The sequence below is a fragment of the Schistocerca serialis genome, chromosome 1 (genome assembly GCF_023864345.2).
Source record: "Schistocerca serialis cubense isolate TAMUIC-IGC-003099 chromosome 1, iqSchSeri2.2, whole genome shotgun sequence".
NCBI lineage: Eukaryota > Metazoa > Arthropoda > Insecta > Orthoptera > Acrididae > Schistocerca > Schistocerca serialis.
The window spans coordinates 1,232,239,310-1,232,260,228 of NC_064638.1; the positions used below are offsets into that span (position 1 = coordinate 1,232,239,310).

Here is a 20,919-nt window from a genome sequence, read left to right on the forward strand (position 1 = left end):
TTTTACACATTACGACCGTCTTCAACTATCGGCGGTCTCCGTCAGTCAACAGACGAAGTCTTCCTGTACGCTTTTGCGCTGTGCGTGTCCTTTCACGTTTTCGCTTCACTATCACATGGGGAACAGTGGAGCTAGAGATGTCTAGGAGTGGTGAAATTTCGCATACAGACTTATGACACAAGTGACACCCATCACCTTACCACGTTCGAAGTCCGTTGAGTTCGCGAAGTGCCCCATTCTGCTCTCTGACGATGTATAATGACTACTGAGGTCGCTGATATGGAATACCTGGCAGTAGATGGCAGCACAATGCACCTAACACGAAAAAGTATGTTGTAGGGGTGTCCGGATACTTTTGATCAAACAGTGTACCTTGGTTCTCGAGAGAGTTGTAGAGGGTAAAAACTGTAGAGGATAGCAGAGATCTGAGTACATCCCACAAATAGTACAGGACTTATAGGGCAAACTCGAAGGCCGGTATTACACTGTCAAATTTCTTTGTCAAATATCTTTGACAAAAATCTTTATCAATCATATTTGATGGTGTAATAGGGAACTTTGTCAAATGTCGTCCAATATTTGATCAAATCTAGGGCCTCTCTGTAGATTTGATCAAAGAAGTCGCTTGTCTTCTGTTCACTGCAATGTGACATGTTACCACATGGAGCGCTAGCATCGCTGCAGCGTTCTGTCGTCTGTAGTGTTTTTATAAACATTGCCGGTAAATACAATTGGTGTGTGCCGACAACTACAGAATTAATAAAGATGTATGAAGCTGATCAGGCGCTTTACAACGCGAGGCACCCTGAATACAAAAATAGATTAAGAAGATTGGAGACCTGACCTAACCTAACCTAACCCTCTCCTGTAACAAGGAATCGGAGTGTTACAGTGAGCCTGTCTTCTGCAGATGTAGCAGTTCTTAAGTGAATATTGTGCTTTGTGATATGAGCATACACTTCACTGAGCGCATACAGAAATGTATGCTCATCCATTCTTAAATAATTGATGTACGACTTGACGTCAACAAGTTTGGTTGAATGCTTCTATCGTGGCGTCGTAAAACCCACGGCATCACCCAGGTATGTTTCCCTTCCCCCCCCCCCCCCCCCCCCTATCCGCTTCTCTTCCGCATGTGCACACACACAGTGCAATTGTGGTACATGTAACTGCTGCGGTTAATAACAAGTTGTTGTTGTAAGCCATCATGAACTTTGACGAAAAATATGATCACAGTGTAATACTCTTTGTAGCGCTACGTCAAAGATCTTCGTCAAATACAGGTTGTTACAAAAAGGTACGGCCAAACTTTCAGGAAACATTCCTCACACACAAATAAAGAAAAGATGTTATGTGGACATGTGTTCGGAAACGCTCAATTTCCATGTTAGAGCTCATTTTAGTTTCGTCAGTATGTACTATACTTCCTCCATTCACCGCCAGTTGGCCCAATTGAAGGAAGGTAATGCTGACTTCGGTGCTTGTGTTGACATGCGACTCATTGCTCTACAGTACTAGCATGAAGCACATCAGTACGTAGCATCAACAGGTTAGTGTTCATCACGAACGTGGTTTTGCAGTCAGTGCAATGTTTACAAATGCGGAGTTGGCAGATGCCCATTTGATGTATGGATTAGCACGGGGCAATAGCCGTGGCGCGGTACGTTTGTATCGAGACAGACTTCCAGAACGAAGGTGTCCCGATAGGAAGGCGTTCGAAGCAATTGATCGGCGTCTTAGGGAGCACGGAACATTCCAGCCTATGACTCGCGACTGGGGAAGACCTAGAACGGCGAGGACACATGCAATGGACGAGGCAATTCTTCGTGCAGTTGACGATAACCCTAATGTCAGGGTCAGAGAAGTTGCTGCTGTACAAGGTAACGTTGACCACGTCACTGTATGGAGAGTGCTACGGGAGAACCAGTTGTTTCCGTAGCATGTACAGCGTGTGCAGGCACTATCAGCAGCTGATTGGCCACCACGGTTTCACTTCTGCGAATGGTTCATCCAACAATGTGTCAATCCTCATTTCAGTCCAAATGTTCTCTTTACGGATGAGGCTTCATTCCAACGTGATCAAATTGTAAATATTCACAATCAACATGTGTGGGCTGACGAGAATCCGCACGCATTTGTGCAATCACGTCATCAACACAGATTTTCTGTGAACGTTTGGGCAGGCATTGTTGGTGATGTCTTGATTGGGCCCTATGTTCTTCCACTTACGCTCAATGCAGCGCGTTATCATGATTTCATACGGGATACTCTACCTGTGCTGCTAGAACATGTGCCTTTACAAATACGACACAGAATGTGGTTCATGCACGATGGAGCTCCTGCACATTTCAGTCGAAGTGTTCGTACGCTTTTCAACAACAGATTCGGTGACCGATGGATTGGCAGAGGCGGACCAATTCCGTGGCCTCCACGCTCTCCTGACCTCAACCCTCTTGACTTTCATTTATGGGGGCATTTGGAAGCTCTTGTCTACGAGGTGCGGCTAGAAAAAAACCGGACTGATGCTGGAAAAAACATTTATTTACAATTATTTACAATTTCGTGTTATCTCCTTCAATGTACTCCCCTCCTCGGTCTCTACACCGCTCCATACGAATTTTCCACTGTTCATAGCAATGCTGCAGATCATTTTCGGTAAGTCCATACATTACATCCGGCGCTTTTTCTTTTACTGCTTCAACAGTCTCAAATCTAGTTCCTTTCAAAACTGACTTGACTTTAGGGAAAAGAAAAAAGTCACAGGGGGCCAAATCAGGTGAGTAGGGTGGATGATCTAAGATGGGAATGTTGTGTTTTGCCAAAAACGTCTTCACTGACAACGCACTGTGAGCTGGGGCATTGTCTTGCTGAAGGATCCGTGACTTTTTTCTCCACAAATCGTTCCGTTTTCTCCGTACTCGCTCACGTAGGGTAGCCAGGACGCTAATGTAGTAATGCTGATTCACTGTTTGTCCCTCTGGTACCCAATCAATGTGCACAATCCCTTTGATGTCAAAAAAAAAAAACAATCATCATTGCCTTGAATTTCGATTTTGACATTCGTGCTTTTTTTTGTCGTGGAGAACCAGGAGTTTTCCAATGCATCGATTGGCGTTTAGTTTCGGGATCGTAAGTAAAAAACCACGATTCATCGCAAGTAATAACATTTTGTGAGAAGGTGGGATAACTTTCAATGTTTTCCAGGATGTCAGAACAAATCATTCTTCGGCGTTCCTTCCGTTCAATTGTGAGACACTTTGGAACCATTTTTGAACACACTTTGTTCATGTTGAAACTTTCATGAAGAATCTGCCTAACACTTTCCTTGTCAACTCCTGTTAACTCAGACACTGCTCTGATTGTTAAACGGCGATCTTGTCAAACAAGTTTACCGATTTTTTCAATGTTTGCATCCGTTTTTGCTGACAATGGTCTGCCAGTGCGAGTGTCATCACTGGTGTCTTCGCGGCCATCTTTAAATCGTTTAAACCACTCAAACACTTGTGTTCGCGATAAACAATCATCGCCGTACACTTGTTGTAACATTACAAACGTTTCACTTGCAGATTTTCCTAGTTTGAAACAAAATTTGATGTTAACACACTGTTCTTTCTGTATACTCAACATTTTCCGACGCACTGACAAAACGTCAACTACTTAAAACAGACGCCACGGGCAGACTGAGTGCAGGAGGCAGATGAAACTCGAGCAGTAGGCGGAGCGAGAGTCACGTGACAGGCCACGCGACTTTCAGCCTTATTGCATTCGTTTTATTGTTTAACCAGTACTAGTCCGGTTTTTTTCTAGCCACACCTCGTATGCAACCCCCGTACCAAATGTAGAGACTCTTCGTGCTCGTATTGTGGACGGCTGTGATACAATACGCCATTCTCCAGGGCTGCATCAGCGCATCAGGGATTCCATGCGACGGAGGGTGGATGCATGTATCCTCGCTAACGGAGGACATTTTGAACATTTCCTGTAACAAAGTGTTTGAAGTCACGCTGGCACGTTCTGTTGCTGTGTGTTTCCATTCCATGATTAATGTGATTTGAAGAGAAGTAATAAAATGAGCTCTAACGTGGAAAGTAAGCGTTTCCGGACACATGTCCACATAACATATTTTCTTTCTTTGTGTGTGAGGAATGTTTCCTGAAAGTTTGGCCGTACCTTTTTGTAACACCCTGTATATTTGACGGAATATTTGATCACATCTTTGATCAAATCTTTGATAAAGAATTTGATAGTGTAATACCGACCTAAGCTGAGATAGTTGCCACAAGAGGGGAATTCGTGGCGGGTCGCATCAAACCAGTCAGAAGGCTGATGACAAAAAAAAGTTTTTTTCCGGACAGCAAGTGGTCATCATAAAAGGGGTTGGGGAGTGAGGGATGACTAATCCACACGCTTGGGTCGTCCGGAGCACTGAACTGGCATCGTCCCACAGGAGTTCCCATCGACCGGCGCTGTGTGTCCGGCTGGCAGGCCGCGTGCTGACGTCGGAGGCCGAGCACGTGGGCGTCAAGGCCGCTCTGGTGCCGCCGCCGCCGCAGCCTCCGCCACTGTCGCCGCCGCCTTCTTGGGCAACGCCACCGCCACCGCCACCGGGCGCGCCCGCAGCACGCAGAGGAGACGGCAGTCCTTGCGCAACACCTTACGGCTGATCTCGCCGAGCGCGCTTACCTCCGCGTTTCCAAAGCGCTCACCCACCTTACTGAGGAGGCAGTAATTGGAAGGTCGTGTGCACTGTCTGATTAAAAGTATCCGGATAGCCCTACGGAATGCGAAATCAACCACTAGATGTGGCCCGCCAGTAGAAAAGGAGGTGGGGAGTATTCTGTTATCACTAGGGTAGCAGCTGTAGCAGAATGGAACGGTCAGGAAGCCTGATTAGTTCGAAAGTGGACTTTTCACTGAATTTCGTCTGATTAACAAATCTGTCAGGGACATATGAACCCCTCTAAAGCTGGCGGTGTGCTTATGAAGTGGAAACGCGAAAGAACAACTTCAGCGAAAGCAAGGCCAGAATCACGGACAGGCGCCGTCGAGCTCTGCGAGAGGTGTTGGTAAAATGTCGCATGAGGTGGGTGCAAGGAATCGCTCGTAACTCCTATCAAAAGCCTATCTAACACTAAATGAAAATTATCGTATGGCATTTTGGCCGGGAGGCCCCATTCGGGGGAGTTCGGCCGCCGTATTGCTAGTCCTTTTTAGGTGACGCCACATCGGCGACTTTCAAGTCAATGATGATGAAAATGACGATGAGGGACACACAACACCCAGTCCCCTGCCGGGAATCGAACCCGGGCCTCCTGCGTGGTAGGCGGTAACGCTACCGCTACGCTACGGAGGCGGATTATCTAACGCACTGATGGTGCGTAGGAAGGGCAAAGAATGGGTACAATAGTCAAGCTGCTCCTCATAAGCCACATACGAGACTTTCCCATAAAGTAATGCACCGCATTTTTTTTCCCTCAGCCGCAAACAATGCTACGAATGCGTTACGTATGTATTATCTGAAGTGTCTTGAGTGAGCGCGCCAAGTTTCCGTCACTTCCGACAGATAGCGTAGCTTCAGGACAGTTTCAAAATGGCGTCTGTAGGTGATGTCCGTAAACAAGCAACGTGCCGTCATTAATTCCTCACTGCAGAGAAAGAAACTGTTGGGAATATCCACAAAACTTGTGCAAAGTCTATGGATCATCTGCAGTCGGTAGAAGTACAGTTAGTTGTTGGGTACGGAGGCTGATGTCATCAGAAGGCGATCCGGCGGAGCTGCATTACGTGCAGCAGTTAAGGAGACAATCGAAGGCTGTCCCACCCGACTCACACACCTGGCCCCCTCGGACGTCCACTTGTTTCGGCCATTAAAGGATGTCATTCGTGGAAGACATTTTGAGGACGATGAGGACGTGCTTCATACAGTGAAGCACTGGCTTCGCCACCAGGACAAGAGTTGGTACCTACAGGGCATACATGCCGTTGTTCGTACTGCAGGAGGGCCGTAGAACGGGATGGAGATTACGTGTAAAAATAGGGTGTGTAGATAAAACACCGTACTTTCGTTTGTGTAATTCTCATTGTGTTCAATAAAGAATTGTTGAATAAAAAAAATGCGGTGCGTTACTTTCTGGGCAACCCTCGTATTTCAGCAGTCAGTACTAACAAGGGAACATCCCCATCGCACCCCCCTCAGATTTAGTTATAAGTTGGCACAGTGGATAGGCCTTGAAAAACTGAACACAGATCAATCGAGAAAACAGGAAGAAGTTGTGTGGAATTATGAAAAAATAAGCAAAATATACAAACTGGGTCGTCCATGCGTAAGATAAGCAACATTAAGGGCAACGTGAGGCGAGGAGCTCCGTGGTCCCGTGGTTAGCGTGAACAGCTGCGGAACGCGAGGTCCTTGGTTCAAATCTGCCTTCCACTGAAAATTTCAACTTTTTATTTTCAGTTTATGTGAGAAACCCTTATGTTTTCATCACTTTTTTTTGGAGTGATTATTACATCCACAAGAAAACCTAAATCGGGCAAGGTAGAAGAATCTTTTCACCCATTCGCCAAGTGTACAAGTTAGGTGGGTCGACAACATATTCCTGTCATGTGACGCACATACCGTCACCAGTGTCGTATACAAAATATCAGACGTGTTTTCCTGTGGAGGAATCGGTTGACCTATGACCTTGCGATCAAATGTTTTCGGTTCCCATTGGAGAGGCACGTCCTTTCGTCAACTAATCACACGGTTTTGCGGTGCGGTCGCAAAACACAGACACTAAACTTATTACAGTGAACAGAGACGTCAATGAACGAACGGACAGATCATAACTTTGCGAAAATAAGGACAGTAAACTTTTCACTCGAGGGAAGAATTGAACCAAGGACCTCTCGTTCCGCAGCTACTCACGCTAACCACGGGACCACGGCTCTCCTGAGCTCAGACGATCCTTGTAGTTGCCTATCTTGCGCATGGACTACTCAGTTTGTATATTTTGCTAATTTTTTTCATAGTTCCACACAACTTCTTCCTGTTTTCTCGATTGATCTGTGTTCAGTTTTTCAAGGCCTATCCACTGTGCCAACTTATAACTAAATCTGAGGGGGGTGCGATGGGGATGTTCCCTTGTAAGTGACGCTCGAGGTGGTCTTAAGAGAGATGCCACGGCACAGTGGAGGACTGGAAACGCGTGATTTGGGGTGATGACTCACGCTGTACCCTAAAGCAATCCGATGGGAGCGTTTGGGTTTGGCGAATTCCCGAAAAATATTAGCTGCCATTATGTGCAGTGGTAACAGGGAAATACAAAGGAGGTCATGTTACAGTACGGGCATGTCTCTCGTGCTCTGGTTGTGTAGAAAATACTAAATGTGAAAGGATATGAACACATTTTATAGCTGTGCAGCATACTGCAGAAGAACAGTTCAGAGACAACGATCGTTTGTATCGGCATGACAATGTATCCATCTGCGAGGCAATGGTTCATGGATATTAAGATTCATGAGGTCCCGTTCTGAATCCAATGGAACACCTTTAATATGAATTACAATGTCGATTTTGCTCCAGACCACCGTTTCCAACATCAGTTGGCCCTTGAGGAAGAATGGTTGGCCACTCCCCCCCCCCTCCCCTCCCCCCTCCCTCCACACACACACAGAGTCAGACGCTTCATTGAAACTGTCCCCAGCAAAGACCAAGCCGTCATAAAGGCGAAAGGTGTGTATCTGGTTTTTCTCTAACTGAGGAACCACTCTGAAGGAGTTAATGCACACTGAGCAGACATGAAGGTATTTACAAATGCAATTTTTCATTAATTTAAATTACTGAATTCCATATCTGTGACGGTGCTTTGCGAGTAATGAAGCTAAGATGTAAGACTTGCTCAGCTGTCGGTTCACGCATCCTTCGCGCATGCCAGCCAGCCTGATTGTTTTTCGCTCACCGCCTCAGAGATACGTCTACCCGCTGTACAGCACTGTCGCCGGCCGGCGTGGCCGAGCGGTTCTAGGCGCTGCAGTCTGGAACCGCGCGACCGCTAAGGTCGCAGGATCGAATTCTGCCTCGGGCATGGATGTATGTGTTGTCCTTAGGTTAGTTAGAACTACTTAAACCTAAGTTCTAGGGGACTGATAACCTCAGAAGTTAAGTCCCATAGTGCTCAGAACCATACAGCACTGTCCACTGCTCATAATGTAGAATGTCTCAGACTGGGTTTTCGGAAGACCGAACATACCGAAGTACCATCGCTCTTACGGCACCATAAGAACGATGTACACCCTCCTTTCACTATCTCCACAGTAATTTTTTTTTTCATGTGTGGACTTTAGATGCTGCAGAAACTCTTGAAGACTGTACAGATCATTCAGCCAAACTCTGAGAGTATCATCAACGCCGCCAAAATAGTTTTGGGTATTAAAAATGCTGAGTCCCATACAAATGTCGACCACCAAGCGAGATAAAGGACTTCCCAAGGCGACACCGTCAGATTGTTAATTATCAACGCCAAAGCTGTTGCAGATGAGATGTTGCAATTTCACCAGAGCCACTTTTGCAAAAAGGGAGACAACATCTTGGCCACGATTGTCAGCGAGTGCTTATCGTTAATATGAGGGACAGTGCGGCTTTCCAGTGTCCGCGGGATTCTGGCTATTCTCCAGCCTAACGTAAAATATTGGGTTTCCCTAATCCGTGGTCTAGGGGTAGTGTCTTTGATCAGCAATGAAAACGTCCTTGGTCCTACATTCGAACCCCAACACTGCTTAAATTTCGAATAGAAACCACCAGCAATGGCGGTTGAAGACTTACGTCATAAGAAGTCACCCTCATTCAGTCAACAGCCTTGTCAAAGAGGGCGGAGGGGCGACAGGGGTTTAGGCCACTCTCTTGCCCTTGGGGTGACAAACTCACTACAAGTGCCATGACAGTTAGGCGGGAGGTGAGAAAACATGGGTTTATTGGTTCTGCGGCTGCTCCTAAGCCACACATCACTCTGGTAAGTGCCAAACGACGCCTCGCTTGGTGTAAGGAGCGTAAACATTGGACAATTGAACAGTTGAAAAACGTTGTGTGGAGTGACGAATCACGGTACACAATTTGGCATCCGATGGCAATGTGTGGGTATGGCGAATGCCCGGCGAATGTCATCTGCCAGCATGTGTAGTGCCAACAATAAAATTCGGGGGCGGTGGTGTTATGGTGTGGCCGTGTTTTTCATGGAGGGGCCTTGCATCCCTTGATGTTTTGTATGGCACTATCACAGCACAAGCCTGCATTGATGTTTTATGAGCTTCTTGCTTCTCGCCGTTGAAGAGCAATTCGGGGTTGACGATTGCATCTTTCAACACGATCGACCACCTGTTCATAGTTCACGGCCTTTGGCGGAGTGGTTACACGACAATAACATCCCTGTAATGGATTGGACTGCACATAATCCTCACGTGAATCCTATAGTACATTTTTGGGATGTTGTGGAACGAGAACTTCGTGCCAGGCCTCACCGGCCGACACCGATACCTCTCCTCAGTGCAGCACTCCGTGAAGAATGGGCTTCCATTTCCCAAGAAACCTCCCAGCACCTGATTGAACGTATGCCTGCGAGAGTAGAAGCTGTCATCAAGGCTAAGGATGGTCCAACACCATATTGAATTCCAGTATTACCAATGGAGGGCGCCACGAACTTGTAAATCCTTTCCACCAACGTGTGTGGATACTTCTGATCACATAGTGTGTGCGACTCGTCGTAATTGTACCCTTAGAGTGTCTCGGCAGAGATATAGCAGACAACAAATGTGTATACGTTTACAAGATGACGCTGCGTTTTTTTTTATTTTTATTTTTATTTTTTTTTTTTTTTTTTTTTGCCAAGGGTGAAGGTGACGACATTGTACCTCAGTTGTCCAGTTCATCATTCTCACGTTGTTTATGAACAGAACAATATTAAACGAAGTTCATTTTGTTGCCTTCTCATTTATAAAATTGAATGATCACTTCAAACACACTTACGAAGTCATGGAACTGCAACCATGGAAGACAAGCGACCAAAAAGACCACGCGAGTTGTGGATCTGGGTACAGGTTGAAAGGTGTTGAACGGTATGAAATAAAATTGTCATAACTTCCGAACGGTTTGCTTTAGGACGACGAACTGCCCACTTGGCCGCGGGGCTTGATGCGTATTGGTATGGTTTGGTTTAGCGACGAAGCCCACTTTCATTTGAATCGGTACGTCAATAAGCAAAATTGACGCATTTGGGGGACTGAGAATCGGCACTTCGCGATCGAGAAGTCTCCTCGCCCTCAACGGGTGACTGTGTGGTGTGCAGTGTCCAGCCACTGAATAACCGGCGCGATATTCTTTGATAGCACGGTGACTACCGAAAGGTACGTGAAGATTTAGGAAGATTATTTCATTCCCATTATCTAAAGTGACCGTGATTTCGACAAAATGTTGTTCAGGCAAGACGGAGCTTGACTGCATCGAAGCCGGAGAGTGTTTCATATCCTGGAGGAGCACTTTGGGGACGCATTCTGGCTCTGGGGCACCCAGAGGCCACTGGCAAGGGCCTCGATTGGCCGCGATATTCTCCGGATCTGAACACATGAGACTCCTTTTGTTGGGGCTATATTAAAAACAAGGTCTACAGCAATATCCCCAAGACCATTGTTGGGCTGAAACAGCCATTCTGGAGGTTATCGTCAGAATCGATTTTCCGACCCTTTAAGGGGTCATGCAAAATTTCGCTATTCGTATGCGCCACATCTTCGCCAATGATGGAAGGCAAACTGAACTTTTCATAACCTAAATCCGAATGTCTGTAGCGAATTTTACATGTTGAATATAGTGGGGCACGCCGTAGTTTGTAAATAATTTACTTTTTTTTTCATATAGTTCAATAATTGACACCCTCTATCTACGTTATTACTGGGGTCTCGATTTAATGGGAATTCAATTGACGAATAAGTGAATCTCAAATCAATTTTTGGTAACATTATTTTTAATTAGATGTTGTTGATTTTTAATGATGAGCGACCGTGTACTGTAATTAATTTGAACTTTAATTTCTACTTATAAATAGTAATGTTGTTTCCCGTAAAAGCCAACAGAAAAGCAAAAACCTGAGCCTCGTGTTAGACTGTAAGCTGGCTCGTAAACGTACACTACTGGCCATTAAAATTGCTACACAAAGATGAAATGCAGATGATAAACGGGTATTCACTGCACAAATATATTATACTACATCTGACATGTGATTACATTTTCACGCAATTTGGGTGCATAGATCCTCAGAAATCAGTACCCAGAACAACCACCTCTAGCTGTAATAACGGCCATGATACACCTGGGCATTGAGTCAAACAGAGCTTCCATGGCCTGTACAGGTACAGCTGCCCATGCAGCCTCAACACGATGCCACAGTTCATCAAGAGTAGTGACTGGCGTATTGCAACGAGCCAGTTCCTCGGCCACCATTGAGCAGACGTTTTCAATTGGTGAGAGATCTGGAGAATGTGCTGGCCAGGACAGCAGTCGACCATTTTCTGCAACCAGAAAGGCCCGTACAGGAGCTGTAACATGCGGTCGTGCATTATCCTGCTGAAAAGTAGGGTTTCACAGGGATCGAATGAAGGGTAGATCCACGGGTCGTAACACATCTGAAACGTAACGCCCACTGTTCAAAGTACCGTCAAGCGAACAAGAGGAGACCGAGACGCGTAACCAATGCCACCCCATACCATCACGCCGTGTGATACGCCAGGATGGCGATGACGAATACACGCTTCCAATGTGCGTTCACCCCGATGTCGCCAAACACGGATGCGACCATCATGATGCTGTAAACAGAACCTAGATTCATCCGAAAAAATGGCGCTTCGCCATACGTGCACCCAGGTTCGTCGTTGAGTACACCATCGCAGGCGCTTCGGTCTGTGATGCAGCGTCAAGGGTAATCGCAGCCATGGTCTCCGAGCTGATAGTCCATGCTGCTGCAAACGTCGTCGAACTGTTCGTGCAGATGGTTGTTGTTTTGCAAACGTTCCCATCTGTTGACTCAGGGATCGAGACGTGGCTGCACGTTCCGTTACCGCCATGCGGATAAGATACCTGTCATCTCGACAGCTAGTGATAGGAGGCCGTTGGGATCCAGCACGGCGTTCCGTATTACCCTCCTGAACCTACCGATTCCATATTCTGCTAACAGTCATTGGATCTCGACCAACGCGAGCAGCAATGTCGCGATACGATAAACCGCAACCGCCATAGGCTACAATCCGACCTTTACCAAAGTCGGAAACGTGATGGTACGCATTTCTCCTCCTTACACGAGGCATCGCAACAACGTTTCACCAGGCAACGCCGGTCAACTGCTGTTTGTGTATGAGAAATCGGTTGGTAAGTTTCCTCATGTCAGCACGTTGTAGGTGTCGCTACCGGCGCCAACCTTGTATGAATGCTCTGGAAAGCTAATCATTTGCATATCACCGCGTCTTCTTCCTGTCGGTTAAATTTCGCGTCTGTAGTACGTCATCTTCGTGGTGTAGCAATTTTAATGGCCAGTAGTGTATTTGTCACTCGGAGAGGAAGTGCTTTGACAACGGAGCCATCTTTGTGGCGTCCTGTTTTTCCCCGTGCGTACACGCACAGTACACTACGCGCCCGGACAGTTCGTCGACCGGGGAACCGGCGCGAGAAAGCGCGGAGGTCGCGGGAAGCAGAGCCCAGCAGAGGAGAGAGAAAGCCAAGGAGCGGCCCGTGGCCCCCCGGCTGCGTGACACGGCGCGAGTCCGGCCCCAGCACGTGCTCACAGCGGAACCAATCGGCCGCTTACCGCCGCCAAGGTGATTCGGTCCTCTCAGTTTCACCTGTTGCTGTGTGACCTTCCTGGTGGGAGGACCACGGGTTTACTACGGTCGCGCAGAGAGCAGAGGGGCACGGGGGGACGAAAGGATGCTGGGCGCGTGCGCGGTACAAGTGGCCAGGTCCCAGAGGCGAACGTCAGCCGTCTCATCGAAGCGGTCCTCACACCGTCAATATCATTGTACCGGGTGATCAAAAAGTCAGTATAAATCTGAAAACTAAATAAATCACGGAATAATGTAGATAGAGAGGTACGAATTGACGCACATGCTTGGAATGACGTGGGGTTTTATTAGAACCAAAACGTTCAAAAAATGTCCGACAGATAGCACTTCATCTGATCAGAGTGATTTTAGGTGTGCCGCAGGGGAGTGTCATAGGACCGTTGCTATTCACAATATACATAAATGACCTTGTGGATAACATCGGAAGTTCACTGAGGCTCTTTGCAGATTATGCTGTGGTGTATCGAGAGGTTGTAACAATGGAAAATTGTACTGAAATGCAGGAGGATCCGCAGCGAATTGACGCATGGTGCAGGGAATGGCAATTGAATCTCAATGTAGACAAGTGTAATGTGCTGCGAATACATAGAAAGATAGATCCCTTATCATTTAGATACAAAATAACAGGTCAGCAACTGGAAGCAGTTAATTCCATAAATTATCTGGGAGTACGCATTAGGAGTGTTTTAAAATGGAATGATCATATAAAGTTGATCGTCGGTAAAGCAGATGCCAGACTGAGATTCATTGGAAGAATCCTAAGGAAATGCAAACCGAAAACAAAGGAAGTAGGTTACAGTACACTTGTTTGCCCACTGCTTGAATACTGCTCAGCAGTGTGGGATCCGTACCAGATATGGTCGATAGAAGAGATAGACAAGATCCGACGGAGAGCAGCGTGCTTCGTTACAGGATCATTTAGTAATCGCTAAAGCGTTACGGAGATGACAGATAAACTCCAATGACAGACTGTGCAGGGGAGACGCTCAGTAGCTCGGTACGGGCTTTTGTTGAAGTTTCGAGAACATACCTTCACCGAGGAGTCAAGCAGTATATTACTCCCTCCTACGTATATCTCGCGAAGAGACCATGAGGAAAAAATCAGAGAGATTAGAGCGCACACAGAAGCATACCGACATTCCTTCTTTCCACGAACAATACGAGACTGGAACAGAAGGGAGAACCGATAGAGGTACTCAAGGTACCCTCCGCCACACACCGTCAGGTGGCTTGCGGAGTATGGATGTAGATGTAGATGTAGAATAGCAGTAATTAGCATAACAAAGTAAGACAAAGCAAAGATGTTGTTCTTTACAGGAAATGCTCAATATGGCCGCCATCATTCCTCACCAACAGATGTAGTCCAGGAATAATGTTGTGAACAGCACTGTAAAGCATGTCCGGAGTTATGGTGAGGCATTAGCGTCGGATGTTGTCTTTCAGCATCCCTAGAGATGTCAGTCGATCACGATACACTTGCGACTTCAGGTAACCCCAAGGCCAACAATCGCACGGACTGAGGTCTGAGGACTTGGGAGACCAAGCATGACGAAAGTGACGGCTGAGCACACAATCATCACCAAACGACGCGCGCAAGAGATCTTTCACGCGTCTAGCAATATTTTTTTTTTTTTGTTCTAATAAAACCCCATGTCATTCCCAGCATGTGTGTCGATTTTCACCTCTCTATCTACATTATTCCGTGGTTTATTGAGTTTTCAAACTTATACTGACTCTTTGGTCACCCGGTACACTGTGCAATGTTACTGAAGTTCTTCCTAGACTGCTCAAGACGCTGCTTCTGTGGGAATTGCTCTCACTTGTTTCAAGCAAAAACAAAGAGAAGCTAGACGAGAAACTGCTGTAAGGAGTGACAAAAATTCACTAACGAGTACTTATTTACGAAATTGAGATTGAACAAGACAAACGATAGATTTTTTTTTTACGCGCTGATGACCCAACTTCGGTACATTACTGGCAATATTTGCCGCTATGTTTAATCTTGAAGAATTAAAGAAAATTTCCCCTTTTAAAAGTAGCGTACTACTCTCTCTATCTGTATTTGGTGCGCAACAACTTATAACAATCATTCGTAGTTTTCCAGGTTTTGTATTTGAGCCGAGGTAAAATTTGCTGTTTTGATGAGCGCGCCGCAGCGCGTAGTGTGAAGCAGTCGCCCTCAGTTTCTGGCGGTGGCGCCGCTGTGGCAATCGCAGCTTTGGTGTCTCCCTCTGGTGGAAAAGGGGAAAGGTTGCCTGTTGATGTGCATTTAAGGGGCGCGATGAGCTCGCAAGGGCGAGTCTGGTCAGTTGGTCAGCCTGGTCGGTCTGGGGCAGTCAGTGTCTGTCTGCCGTCCGGAGTGCTAGTATGTGTTAGGCCGCCAGTCTGCTCGAGTTTGATCAGGCAATGGTCATTGGCGGTTGGATAGATCGGTTGGTCGGTCGCGCAGTGGGACACAAGATGACTTGTCCGTCTTGAGCGTCGGCGCATGTGAGGTCGCCATGCGAGTCCAGTGGGCCTCGCCGTATACCGAGGGGTAGTGACATCGCGGCCGAAACGAGAGCAAACAGGAGTCGACCCACGGCATCGGTCTCGCCGGTGCGAGCTGCGACGCCGTGAGACGGGAGATCGGCGCGCCTTCCTGCGTCCGTTGAAGCGGCTGGCAGCGAACGGTTCCGGAGAGCGTTGGGGGTGCTGCGCCAGGTCTTCGCCAGAAATCGCAGTTTATTAGAAGTTAAGTGATTGGGGACATGTTGTTTCATTTACTTGTTAAATGCTACTTTTGTTTTTTTGGTGTGGTCACCAGCCGCCTTGTTTTGGGGTCGTCCCACCATTCTTCTCTGTTTGCCCACCCGCGGGAAGGTGGTTATTTATGAATTGGGTGGTCCGTTTTTCCCTTGTGTAGTAGGGGCAGGTTAGAGCAATATGTGCTTCGGGTTGTTCAGAATCCCCCTGCCAATCTGCCATACGTTAATAGCCGCCTCTGTCATATTTGTCGAATTCGGTGTTAAAGAAGTTATTGCTTAAGGTATAAAGGCCGAATTCCTGAAATAATGTTTTTGTCTTGCCTATCATCTTGAGAGGTGGTATATGTGTAATGTAGGGCATGTTTGTACATTTTATGTAAGACTGCATTTCATGGGTTTTTATTTAAATGGTCATTTTAGTATATAAAGTTGCCACCCTTCCACCGCAAGAGTTTTCTTTTAAAAACAAGTTGCACTTTTCGTGGCAAGTAATTTTTTTTAATGAGAGTGTATTGCACCATTTCCATCCCTCCTACGGGGTGCATAGTTTATGTGGTTGTGTGAGTTGTTAAAATGTTTAGTTTAAAGTAATCTGGTGTGTTGCAGATTTGCACCAGTGTAGTCTTTCAGAGGTTGTTGTGAGCGGTCGTGACTACGGACGTGTTAAAAGGGAGCGGAAAAAAATAACGTTATTTCTGCCTCTGAATAAATTGTAACTTGATATTTAGAGGGTGCTTTCTGATTATAAGTTTTAAATCTGTTTTTTTTTTTAAGGGAAAGGGTTTTTAGGAATAAAATTTCCATTTCTTGAAAGAAATTTGTTTTCATCAGTTACCCAATGGCAACTACTTCCACGCTCAAATAGTTTGATTAAATGTGTTAATGTTCTTGATGAATCCCTAGTAAATAAAGTAAATTCTTTGAGAAAAGGTTTTGAAAGTTAATCCACGGTTCAGTATTGATCTGGCTTAACATCCCATAATGTCCATAAAAATTTATACTTTTCGACGAATTCTAATGTGAGAGACCATTCTTCTACTTTTGAACCCATTTTAAAAGATAGCCCAACAGTGAACACAAAGAAACCAAGAGATTGTAATTCTAAAAACCAAATGAACGCAATGTCTGTTTACAAAGTGAAAAATCGGAAGGTTTGGCCACTGTATGCTAACGGAATCGAGTTAAATGAGACAAACAGAAATGCAGATAAACTGGCTATATTTATTTTTTAAAGGGACGCCTAACCAGGCTAAATTGTGGGGCGATAGTTTGGTTCTGAGATTCAAGTCAAGACTGAAGTTAATAAGTCGTTTGTTTGCTCTAAGATCTCTACGCGTACACATTAAAATGACAGAGAATAAGTTTCGAACGCAATGAACACAAAGTGTTGTGAAACTGCCTGAGAAATTGTTCCAACATAACGAGCACAAAGTCCCCTAAAATACTGAAAAACAAAGCTCTCTATGAAGCTGAGTTTAATCGAGATGGTCCCGCTAACGCTATTCGAGAGGACCTCATTTACGTGGAAGACTGCATGGGGAACGTTACAAGCTCTCCTATCTGTGCAGCTCGCAAATGCAAAGCAAACGCGTCCAAGACCCACTAATAGGATTGGCAAGGCAGTACAAGTTGCGTAACGAATCCCGCAAGTTGTGAGTTGTTCAGAAAGTGCATAGCGCTAATGCAATTGCGACACTCACTTCAACGTACGTACGCCAGACCGCGGCTATCACCACCGGATAAAGATCACGTAATAGGCATGTGCCCCACTCGGTGCCACGAACAGAAGTCTCTCTCCCTCTATAACAGAACCGCAATAGTCCGATATCACCAACTTCTAAACCTAACACTAACGTTTTTGAGATCTCCTCGTAGAAGGGATAACTCAGTGGTGCTGCTAACGTACCTACTGAAATGTTGCTTTATTTACCAGAATACGGGGGATCCCTGACGAAATTACCTACACTTGGCTTTCAGAACGCATCTTAAAATGCACCCTGGCAGAGCAGAGCAGACCGTTCTTGGAATGTGCGTACAGGGATGTGAATTCGTAACGCTCAGTAGTACACTAGGGACACGCAGTGGCTTAGCGGCTGACGGTCTTCAAAGGAGAAAACCACATTTGTCGGCAAAGTTCGTAGCAGGATCTTATTGCAACCAACTTCTGCAAACTGCAGTGCACTGCGGAACCATGTCGATTCTCTCAATCCTCTGCGACTAACGTTCTGCGGCCCAACAAGGTAACAAATGCAGCAGCACACCTCTGAATTGCTTCGGTGTTATCCTTTAATCCGACCTGGTGGGGATCCTAAACACTCGCGCAGTACTCAAGAATGGGTTGCGGTAGTGTTGTCTAAGCATTACATTTCGCTGTTTTCTAACATACACTAAGCAGATTCAGAAGGATGTAGGTTGCAGTAGTTACTCAGAGATGAAGAAGCTTGCACAGGATAGAGTAGCACGGAGAGCTGCATCAAACCAGTCTCAGGACTGAAGATCACAGCAACAACAACAAGATTACTCCTAGATGTTTAATCAACGTGAGTAAAGCAGTAAGCCACTAATACTATATTCCGGAAGTGGTTCAAATGGCTCTGAGCGCTATGGGACTTAACATCTGAGGTCATTAGTCCTCTAGAACTTAGAACTACTTAAACCTAACTAACCCAAGGACATCACACACTATTGTCCGCATCTCGTGGTCGTGCGGTAGCGTTCTCGCTTGCCACGCCCGGGTTCCCGGGTTCGATTCCCGGCGGGGTCAGGGATTTTCTCTGCCTCGTGATGACTGGGTGTTGTGTGTTGTCCTTAGGTTAGTTAGGTTTACGTAGTTCTAAGTTCTAGGGGACTGACGACCATAGATGTTAAGTTGGTTGGTTGCTTGGGGAAGGAGACCAGACAGCGTGGTCATCGGTCTCATCGGATTAGGGAAGGATGGGGGAGGAAGTCGGCCGTGCCCTTTCAGAGGAACCATCCCCGCATTTGCCTGGAGTGATTTAGGGAAATCACGGAAAACCTAAATCAGGATGGCCGGACGCGGGATTGAACCGTCGTCCTCCCGAATGCGAGTCCAGTGTCTAACCACAGATGTTAAGTCCCATAGTGCTCAGAGCCATTTGAACCATTTTTGAACATCACACACATCCATGCCCGAGGCAGGATTCGAAGTTGCGACAGTAGCTGTAGCGCGGTTCCAGACTGAAGCGCCTAGAACCGCTCGCCCACCGTGGCCGGCTATATTCCGGAACTGCACGATTATTTCCCTATTCATTTGGGTTAAGTTGCATTTTCCCACATTTAGAGCAAGACGCCATTCGTCACACCAAACACAAGTTCTATTCAAACCATCTTGTGTTCTGCTACGGCCACTGCAGCATGATCAGCTGTCCGTCAGATTGTTTATGTACAGGGGGTCCTTTAACACTTCTTTGAGGCATTCATGACGTGGACTTCCCAAGGACAAGATACTGGATTCTATTACTTGAACTCTTTCATCCATTCACTCATCAGAGAACCCGTCCCATTAATAATGTGCAGTGCTGTACCGTGTCAAAAGCTTTTAGGAAATCTAGAAATATGGGGTCTACGAATAAGGAATCTGCCCCTTGACCTACATCCATGGTTCGCACGATAACGTGCTATTAAAGGGCAAGCTGAGCTTCGCACAAGCGGTGCTTTCTAAATTCACGTTGAATTCTACATCTACATCCATACTCCGCAGGCCACCTGACGGTGTGTGGCGAAGGGTACTTTGAGTACCTCTATCGGTTCTCCCTTCTATTCCAGTCTCGTACTGTTCGTGGAAAGAAGGATTGTCGGTATGCCTCTGTGTGGGCTCTAATCTCTCTGATTTTTTCCTCATGGTCTCTTCGCGAGATATACGTAGGAGGGAGCAATATACTGCTTGACTCCTCGGTGAAGGTATGTTCTCGAAACTTCAACAAAAGCCCGTACCGAGCTACTGAGCGTCTCTCCTGCAGAGTCTTCCACTGGAGCTTATCTATCATCTCCGTAACGATTTCGCTATTACTAAATGATCCTGTAACGAAGCGCGCTGCTCTCCGTTGGATCTTCTGTATCTCTTCTATCAACCCCATCTGGTACGGATCCCACACCAGTGAGCAATATTCAAGCAGTGGGCGAACAAGTGTACTGTAACCTACTTCCTTTGTTTTCGAACTGCATTTCCTTAGGATTCTTCCAATGAATCTCATTCTGGGATCAACTGTACCGACGATTAATTTTATATGGTCATTCGATTTCAGATAACTTCTAATGCCTACTCCCAGATAATTTATGGAATTAACTGCTTCCAATTGCTGACCTGCTATATTGTAGCTAAATGATAAAGGATCTTTCTTTCTATGTATTCGCAGCACATTACACTTGTCTACATTGAGATTCAATTGCCATTCCCTGCACCATGCGTCAATTCGTTGCAGATCCTCCTGCATTTCAGTACAATTTTCCATTGTTACAACCTCTCGCTATACTACAGCATCATCCGCAAAAAGCCTCAGTGAACTTCCGATGTCATCGACAAGGTCATTTATGTATATTGTGAATAGCAACGGTCCTATGACACTCCCCTGCGGCACACCTGAAATCACTCTTACTTCGGAAGACTTCTCTGCATTGAGAATGACACGCTGCGTTCTGTTATCTAGGAACTCTTCAATTCAATCACACAATTGGTCTCATAGTCCGTATGCTCTTACTTTGTTCATTAAACGACTGTGGGTAACTGTATCGAACGTCTTACGGAAGACAAGAAACACGGCATCTACCTGGGAACCCGTGTCTATGGCCCTCTGAGTCTCGTTGACGAATAGCGCAAGCTAGGCTTCATACTGTCCTCTTTTTCGAAACCCATGCTGCTTCTTACAGAGTAGATTTCTAGTCTCCAGAAAAGTCATTATACTCGAACATAATAGGTATTCCAAAATTCTACAAAAAATTGTTCAAATGACTCTTAGCACTATGGGACTTAACATCTGAGGTCATCAGTCTCCTGGAACTTAGAACTACTTAAACCTAACTAACCGAAGGACATCACACACATCCATGCCCGAGGCAGGATTCGAACCTGCGGCCGTAGCGGTCGCGCGGTTCCAGACTGAAGCGCGTAGAACCGCACGGCCACACCGACCGGCTAAAATTCTACAACTGATCGACGTTAGAGATATAGGTCTACAGTTCTGCACACCTTCTTGAAAATGGGGATGACCTGTGCCGTTTTTCAATCCTTTGGAACGCTAGAGACCTACGGTACACCGCAGGAAGAAGGGGGGCAAGTTCCTTCGCGTATTCT

The 20,919-nt window shown here is 46.2% G+C and overlaps 1 protein-coding gene and 1 non-coding gene across 2 annotated transcripts in view; one reads left to right on the forward strand and one right to left on the reverse strand.

Annotated features, from left to right (window-relative positions):
* The window catches only part of LOC126419121 (serine/arginine repetitive matrix protein 2), a 1,464,442-nt gene that overhangs the window by 60,891 nt on the left and 1,382,632 nt on the right, over positions 1 to 20,919 (forward strand). The window lies entirely within an intron of this gene.
* Trnag-acc (transfer RNA glycine (anticodon ACC)) lies at positions 5,282 to 5,353 on the reverse strand. The gene has a single exon. It is a non-coding gene; the product is annotated as a tRNA-Gly (tRNA).